The sequence below is a fragment of the Micromesistius poutassou genome (assembly GCF_964030765.1).
Source record: "Micromesistius poutassou genome assembly, chromosome: 21".
NCBI lineage: Eukaryota > Metazoa > Chordata > Actinopteri > Gadiformes > Gadidae > Micromesistius > Micromesistius poutassou.
Genome location: NC_140291.1, coordinates 9,754,426 through 9,763,623, shown reverse-complemented (window position 1 = coordinate 9,763,623; position 9,198 = coordinate 9,754,426).

Here is a 9,198-nt window from a genome sequence, read left to right as displayed (position 1 = left end):
GATCTAAGTTACATTTTTAATGCATTATTATTTTCCGTTCTATAGAATCTATTCTTATGTGCCATTAACAGTCACTGAGGCGGTTCCTCTTGTCTTGCTGGATGTTCTGCGGTCTTCCAGAATGCTCCACAGATGATACCAATACTGATCATCTCCATGTTGACGCCAGCTGGAACACTTTGGGACAATCGGTCGTACTTGAACCGTCCCTCTGCATTCTGAGTGTGAAGACGGTTGTGGGTGCTGGATAGTTTGTATCTCGGTCGGTCCATTGAGGAAGTAACAATCACAAAAAGCTCTCTATATATTACTATATAAATGCTATCGCTTATAGAGTAATACCATAAAAAGTTAAATTCAGTTACACACCACTCCCCTCGAATAACTGCAAAAGGCATATATTCCTGACCTAAGAGAAGCCTACACCAAAAACTGAAATAAGGCTTTCTATGTACCTAAACTTATCAATTGCAGTATTAAGATTTTATAAAGCATTTACACATTGTAAATATTCAGAATTCTGTATTTTTTATGCGTTATTAATGCTTCAAAGGTTGCAGTTATTCTAAAATGCTCCCCTCTCCTCATGTGGTCACATGACAAAGATACTGTATATGGTCAGTTAAACAATCTGTTAGAATGAATTAAATCATTTCCTACAACAACCTCAGGCTTAATGGCTTCATTTACACTGACCAGCGGGACAATTTAACGGGAAAAGATCGCAAGGAATGGTCTTTAGCTCTGGGGGTAAATAAAGCAGGACAAACATATACACTGGTTTAATCAGGGACTTCCTGTAAAATGAGGGATACAAATTCAAAGAATTTAATTCTAGGCTGTGCTTTATTAAATTGCTCTCAAATAATATATATATATATATTACATATTATCACTATGTGCATGTCATGATATACAGTCAAGTTTCAAACAAACATTTATGAGCTGCTTCTAACTGAAGCCATATAAATAGTACTAACCCTAAATAGGACTTTTCAGTGTTCTAGTAGGCCTATTAAGATTCTCAAAGTCTGAAAAAAGTGAAATGCTATAAAAGGTAGAAATATCAGAGATCTGCCTTGACAATGAATCCTATTAACCTTTAACCCCTTTTGGTTTTCAACTTTTGACATCATTGAGTTTAGGTCTGTTTTTGTACTCAACAATTATCAATTATTCTCCAAAGGCTTAATGTTACCTGACAATGTAACCTGACATAGCAGACACCCCTCCTGGTTCTCCCACTCTTTGTTCCTTCTGGAGGTTCTTCTGTTTGGATTAGCAAGTTTCTCCATGGTTCCACTGAAGCCCTTTGAGACTAACTGTGATTTAGGTATGTACAAATAAGATGGACAGGACCTTGTATCTCGTTCCTCTACTGTAGCCCTGAGACCTTGAAGACAATCATCTCACACACCAGCAGTGTTTTAAACCACAAACAATAGTGAAAGAAAAACACAATGACATTTCTTCTTAATTTTTCCTGATATATTTGATCCATAAACCTCCCATTTCTATTTCATTAATACACAGGATCAGATGTTATAATCCCTTGTGCCAAAATCCAAGGAAAACACGTATTCAGAAGCTCATGCCCAAACCAACCTTATAAGCACGCTGACCACTAAGCTACCAACCAAAGGTGAAAAACATGAGACAAATGGCCCGACTAACAGCAGTAAATACAGCAGTATACAGTAAGCAGAATTTCATTGGGGTTATCAAGTGGGCACCCTCTTTCACAGATGTTTTGTTAAGTTAGGCCCACGACACCTCCATTACTTATTTTAAGTGTAATATCTTAATTAAACCTAAATAAAATAATAATTGAGTCTGATCTCATCCAGACTGGGATCTCCATCCCAGTCTGAGTTAACTCATGAAACCATGGCTTCAGCATTGCTTCCCTTGCATTGGTTTTCTCTGTGAAGATGGCATGTATGCAAGGAGTAGGAAAACTACAAGATCCATTTGTCATTTGTGGAAATGTTACCAATAATTGTCTCATATGATTGTGTTTTGTTCACTACTGCATTGAGTTACTCATACAGTTATGTTCAGTTGAATTGTACAGTCTCTAGGTGGCATAGTGATGCAGACTGTATGAGATAGATGCTAGAAGAGGAGAGAAGAAGAATGTAATGGAGGTTGTTACAAGAACGGAGATAAAGATGTTTGCTGGAAAGTAACGCGTTCGTGTTGGTTATTACTACACACCCAACATAACAAGTGGCAACAAAAATGGCTTTACTCGGCTTACAACCGCCCTCTGCATTCCTGGAGTGCCCAGGTGAACCGAAGATTACGTTCGAGGCTTGGAGAAAGCTATTTGACAACTACTTGCTAGCAATCGGAGGTCAAGAATTTTCCGCGGGTAGGAAAAGAGCACTGCTGATTCACTGTCTGGGAATAGAAGGACAAAGTTTGTACAATACCTTGCCGCTTACTGAGGATACCTACGGTGGTAGCTTGCTGGCTTTGCAAACCTTTTTCACCCCGAAAGTCAACTTGGTCACGGAGAGGTACCGTTTTCAGCAGCGTGCTCAAGCTATGGGTGAGTCAATGGATCACTATGTGGCAGCGCTGCGTGAACTAGTGAAAACGTGCAATTTCAGTGCAATGGAAAATGAAATGCTGCGTGATCAGATAGCGGAGAAAACGTGTTTGCCTCGTATACGTGAAAGACTGTTGTTGGAACCTGAGCTAACTCTTGACAAGGCACTTACCCTAGCCAGACGAATTGAAATCGCCGTTGCTGACGCAAAAACGTTCACTGAGAGTGGAACGAAACTAGTCTCTGCAGTCTACAGACAGGGAAATAAGAAGGCAGGAAACCCCAAAGTGAAGTATAAGCAAAAAAGGGGAAAACGGAATGATGCCAGTCAACAATGCTACAGATGTGGCTCTGCTGATCACCTTGCTAATGACCAGTCATGCCCAGCTAAAGAAGGTAAATGCAAAACATGTGGGAAGATAGGCCACTATTCCAGAGTGTACAAATCCTCTGCTAAGTCAGTCAATGAAGTGAGTTTGCCTGAAGTGACTGTCCTCAATGTTGGCAAGAAGACTGATGTGCAAGGAAAACGAATTGGAACCTTCACTCTGGCTACATCACCTACAAGTACACATACAAGTGTTGTTGTTAGTTGAACAGGATGTGGTGTTTCAATACTACCTGAAAAACTGTGAGAAAACTTCTGAAGTGAAGTGAAGTCTGGTACACCTCTCATTGGGCTGGATCTATGTGAAGACCTCAACATAGAGATTAAAGGAGGAAAGTTGGTGGAACCAACAGTGGACTGTGCCATGCTTTCACAGTCACCTAAGCCCCCTGAAACTACAACCACTTTGGACATTGGACATGCCAAAGGCTTTGTGCATAAAGTGCAGATACGCACAGATAAACCAGTGCAACAAAGACTCTGAAGCCTGCCGCTTACTGTACGTGATACTGTCACTGCAGAGCTGAACGAACTGGAAAAGCAGGGAATCATAGAGGGAGTTGATTCATCCGAATGGGTTTCCCCTATTGTAGTCACTAGGAGGAAGAACGGAAAAATCTGCATGTGTGTGGATATGAGAGAACCTAACAAGGCAGTGGTCCCCGACAGCCACCCATTACCACTGATCGAGGACGTACTAGCTGAGCCGCGTGGGTCAAAGATGTCTACCTCTACCTTGGATCTGAAAAGCGCCTACCATCAACTGGAACTGCATGAGGAGAGCAGAGGTCTCACTGCTTTCATTACACATGAAGGATTGCACAGATACAGCAGAGTTCCTTATGGACTAAGTTTAGCCCCTGCAGCATTCCAGAAAATGATGACAAAAATACTCAGTGGGTTAAAGGGGGTGAAGTGTTACCTAGATGTCATAATCTATGGGCCCTCACAGGAAGAACATGACGCTAACCTGAAAGCTGTAATGAAGCGTATCCAGGAAGCAGGTCTGCAGCTTAACAAGGAAAAATGCCTCTTCAGTCAGACTACACTGACATTCCTGGGCCACAGACTCTCACCTGAAGGCTTACAGCCAAGCGATGGCCATGTGACTGCAATCCTGAATGTGCCTGCTCCTACTGGTGCAGCCACCCTGCGTTCATTCCTGGGCTTAAGTGCATGGTATAGCAAATTCATACCTAACTACGGCAGCCTGGTCGAGTCAATGAGAGCTCTGTTGCGGAAGAATACGACATTCAAGTGGAATGATGCGGCTGAAGAGAGCTTTGATCAAGTCAAAAACATTGTGGCCAGCCCAGCACTGAAACTGTTTGACCCAAACAAACCAACAGTGGTCTCAACTGACACTTCTGATTACGGACTTTCGCCACCCGCAGTTTATCAGATGCTGAAAGAAAGTACTCGATAGTTGAAAAAGAGGCTCTCGCATGCGTCTGGGCTGCTGAAAAGTGGCGTGTGTGGCTCTGGGGAAGGAAGTTCCTGTTACGCACCAATCATCAAGCTCTACACTCCTGACTACCAAGGGGAATAATCGAGCTGGACTTCAGGTAGCCCGGTGGTCTGCTCGCCTAATGGAGTTTGATTATGAGGTCCAGTGCAGAGCTGGAACACTGAACAACATTGCCGACTGCTTATCCAGACTACCACTTCCTGCGACAGACATGGATTATACTGAGACCGTGGAGTCAGTCGCAACAATACTGGACGACATTCAAGCAGTCACTCAGGCAGACTTCAAAGCGGAGAGTAATTCCTGCCCTGTGCTGACCAAACTTCGCGCACAGCTACAAAAGCCTTGGCCAAAACAAAAAAAAGTGCTTGACCATGACTTACAGCCATATTACCTGATACGTGATGAACTGGCAATTTTGGATGACTGTGTGGTCAGAGGCACTCACCGTCTTGTGGTTCCAGGGTCACTGCAGAAAAGGCTCATAGACATTGCACATGAGACTCATCAGGGCATTGTCAGAACAAAACAACGCCTCAGAGAACTTTACTGGTGGCCTAAAATGGACGCACAAATTGAATCACTAATCAAAGACTGTGCTACATGCAGACAAAATGACAAGTCAGTTACTACCTACAATGCCCCACTCCAACCTGTGCCTTTGCCTGACGCCGCCGGGAAAAAGTGTCAATCGACATAGTTGGTCCTTTTGAATCTGCACCAAGAGACTGCAGATATGCCGTAACGCTTGTGGACTACTTCAGCAACCTCAACAAGAGTCAAATGTGGACAGTAGACCTGAGAGGTTTAGGCAACCGCCTACCTGGGCTAAGGACTATGTCCTGTACTAAAGAAGCTGCATAAATATGCCTTTTGTTGGCTGTTAAAGAAAAGAAAAGAATGCATGCATGAAAATGTTTGGTATGCAATTTACACTGTTAAATGCTGTTGTAATGGTTGATTGGTTGTCATTTTATTATTTTAAAATGTTATAGGCATGGTGTTACTTGAATCCCATTACAAAAGTAATTTTAAGTTGTGTTATGAAGGAATTTGCCTTTATTGAAAAAGGGAGATGTTGTGTTCACTACTGCATTGAGTTACTCATACAGTTATGTTCAGTTGAATTGTACAACCTCTAGGTGGTGTAATGATGCAGACTGTATGAGATAGATGCTAGAAGAGGAGAGAAAAATGTAATGGAGGTTGATACAACAACGGAGATAAAGATGTTTGCTGGAAAGTAACGCGTTCGTGTTAGTTATTACTACACACCCAACATAACAGATTGGTTTCCAGGTGGGGATGTTTGTCTGAAACATGTCAATGAAACACACACACATGTCCGTCCATGTCTCCATGTCCACTGGCTACAGTTCATATGAGACACCTCCATGTCCACTGGCTACAGTTCATATGAGACGTCTCCATGTCCACTGGCTATAGTTAATATTGTCGAGAGCTGATCTTTGTGGTCCTAACAAAAAATGACAGAAGAACCAATTAGCCATTATTTATGATATAGTACATTATGTCAAATATAATATAGTGTCATGTCGAATATGATATAGTACATCATGTCAAATATGATATTGTTCGTACCAAATATGATATAGTACATAATGTTCATCATGTAATTTGACCTTCAGCAATGTCTGAATGGAGTAATGCTGGGAGCTCTTACCTGCATACTTCAGAACAAGTTTTTGCTTTTCTGTGGACAAAGAAGGGAATGAAATAGCAATAAGACAACAATAAATAGGAAGACATTTGAAGAATACGGTTATATAACATTCTAGGTTTTTATGAACAACCATTTACTGAACTATTGAAAATGCTTTGTTGCTCATTTAGGAGAAAACATGATTTTCCTTAATGGCAAATGTTTCTTTCTCTCTAAGGAATCACTTACCGCATCACAAAACAATCCTTCAAAATGGCAGACGGCTTCGTTCCAATATCAAGACAAAAACAACAATAAAAAAGACACAACAGCAAACAAACATGCAAAGCAAACCAGCGGACGACATGTTGGAAGAAGGTGCAACACGAGGGGGGTGTAGAGCTACAGCTGCTGAACACAACAAGCCAAGCAATAAAGCAACAACCAGAAATGAGAATGAAATCAGAAAATCTGAAAATGCAAAACCAAAACCAAAAGGAACCATGTTTCACAGTACTGCTCACAGTGGCAGCTTATGCCCGTGTCACACTGTCCCGAAATTGACACCAGATGAACACACGATATAGGAAATGTTCAAATTCGGCTCTGATCGTAAAAACATCAGACCATTCGTGAAGGCATCTGAAGCCATCGTATGACCACCGGTGGAGTTTCTCAGGCTCCGGCAGCAACTTTGTGAGCGGTGGCCCTTCGTAAGGCCATTGTGAGGGCATCTTGTCAAGTCGTGTCATGTTCTCATGACGTTCTCTCTGATCATCGGTGCCATCGCCTCATGAAGACAATGCGAAGGAAACAAGAAGCTGCCCGATTGTCTTAGGAAGGCACCACGACTACGTGAAGCCCTCGCAATGCCGTTGTGTAGCCGTCGTATTAGAGTTTGATGACATCGAGATGGGACCACGGTGTCCGCGAAGACAGCCGAATTTGAGCAGCTCAAGCGTTTCCGATGTGTCATGGTAACGTGGACATATAAAAGGCCAGCCCCAGAGCATCTTCCTCAGTCAGTCCTGAGCAACTCTACAGAGCAGAGCCGTGTGTAACTCCCAAAGCTTCAATCACAATTAATCACAATTCAGTTCCAGGTTATTAGGCCTATATGAAAATGATTATATAGATATTGTCTCGGCTATTTTGACCGTGGGTACAGCAGGCGAGGTCAGCTCGACTCGCTTCCAATAATTAAAAAAACTTGCGACTTTTGAAACATGCGAAAATTATTGCATTTATTTTACAATTAAAAAATGAACAAAACTGTCTTCTAAATTAAGGAAATAATACTGGGAAACGAATAAATCATTATATGAGCAATGAGTGAACTTAATAGGCGGTGTAAATACTTTTTTCAACTACCGCCTCTTTCTCTTGACGTTTAGTTTTCACCTGACAAACACACACCAGATACCTGCGAGCAAAGCCCACACACAGACCCTACAGGTAACAAAAAGCAAAGAAGTCTCAGCATAAACAGTATTATATAATATCAGTCCTGCAACGGGTTGGGTACCCGCATAAAAGTTGCTAAAACGGGCGGATTGTGACGTCCGTTTTAGTCAACGATACGACACTTGACTCCCAGCTGCGAAGAGACCTCAGTCTGGTTCCAACAGCTGATCATTTGTCAGACGTGGAGCGGGGACTCCAGCGAAGACACTGCGCTGCCCGAAGACTCTGCATAAATCGAGTAAAAGCCACCCAAGGGAGATCCTTGCGATGTTTTGGTGCGGATTTCATTTTGATCACGGATGACTGGTCGTATCTGGAGCTGAACTTTGCAGGTGCGGGCGGGTCTCAAAAAATGGATATGATTCATAAATAAACAAGTCAGACACCTTTGTTAACAGAAAATCAATAGCCTAATTTGAACGGCTGCGACAGATATATTATATATATTATTATTTATTATTATATATTGATTATATAGATTATTTAGATATGATAGATGAGATCTAAATATCAGATAGATAGATGATTATATGAAGGTGTTATACCAACGGGAGGTCACGTGACACCTTCGTGACCTAGTTCAAACGCATCGTACCCTCAATATGACGTCTCGTGTGTGTGGTTCGGGTGCCATCGTTTGACCTTCTGTAGGCATCGTACTTGCTTCGGCTGTTCATTGGCTGTTGACCAAGTTCGGGGCCATCTTCGTGCAAAATTCAAAATTCCACATTTGTATGGCCATCTGGTGTCAATTTCGGGACAGTGTGACACGGGCATTAGACTGAGGCGCAACGGAGAGTGTGAGGCTGTTAGGTGTGTTGGAGATACCAGTGGTCATGTTCACTCTATAGCACCTCATACACACCATATTCTAGGACAGGGGTGCCTACACTTTTGCGGCTTGCGAGCTACTTTCAAAATGGCCAGGTCAAAATGATCGACCTACGTTAAAAAATGCTAAACATATATTTATTCATATATACTGAGTCAATACTCTGATGACTTGCACTGTCAATGGAGTCAGCCAGGGTTGCATAGTCCAGACAGTAGCTGCTGGAAGCTAGTCTCAAGCAGGCTTCCAAATGACCATCAGTGATGGTGGAACGGAATTTGGACTTAGTAATCTTCATGTGGGAAAAGGCTGACTGGCATAACTAAGTAGAGCCAAGGAGGTAGCACATTTCGTCAGTATTTCCCAAATTGTCCATGAGCCCTGGACTTTAGCTCAATATCAGCTTGTACTGTCAAATCTCATCCTCCACTGCAGATGTGTTCAGGTTTAACAGTGCTGCTTGATGCAAGTAAATGAACCTCGACATCTAGCGATTGGCTCGAGTAAAGCCGAGTCTTGAAACCGTTTGTCAAAGTCTGACAGACAATTTTCATCATTGAAGTGGTAAATGCCGTAGTGATGATCCTTTTTTTTTAATTACATTTTTAATTTAAATTTTGGAATGTCTCACGATCTACCCACAGTACCTTTTTGATAGACTGGTCGATCGTGATCGACGCATTGGGCACCCTTGTTCTAGGACACTAAAGACAGACCAAGACATTGATCAAAAAATGAATTAACAAATTGGCAACCCTCAACTGAGATGACCCAGCTAGTTTGAGCTTTAGCAGAAAGTGGAACAGGACAGAGACATGATGTTCCTGTT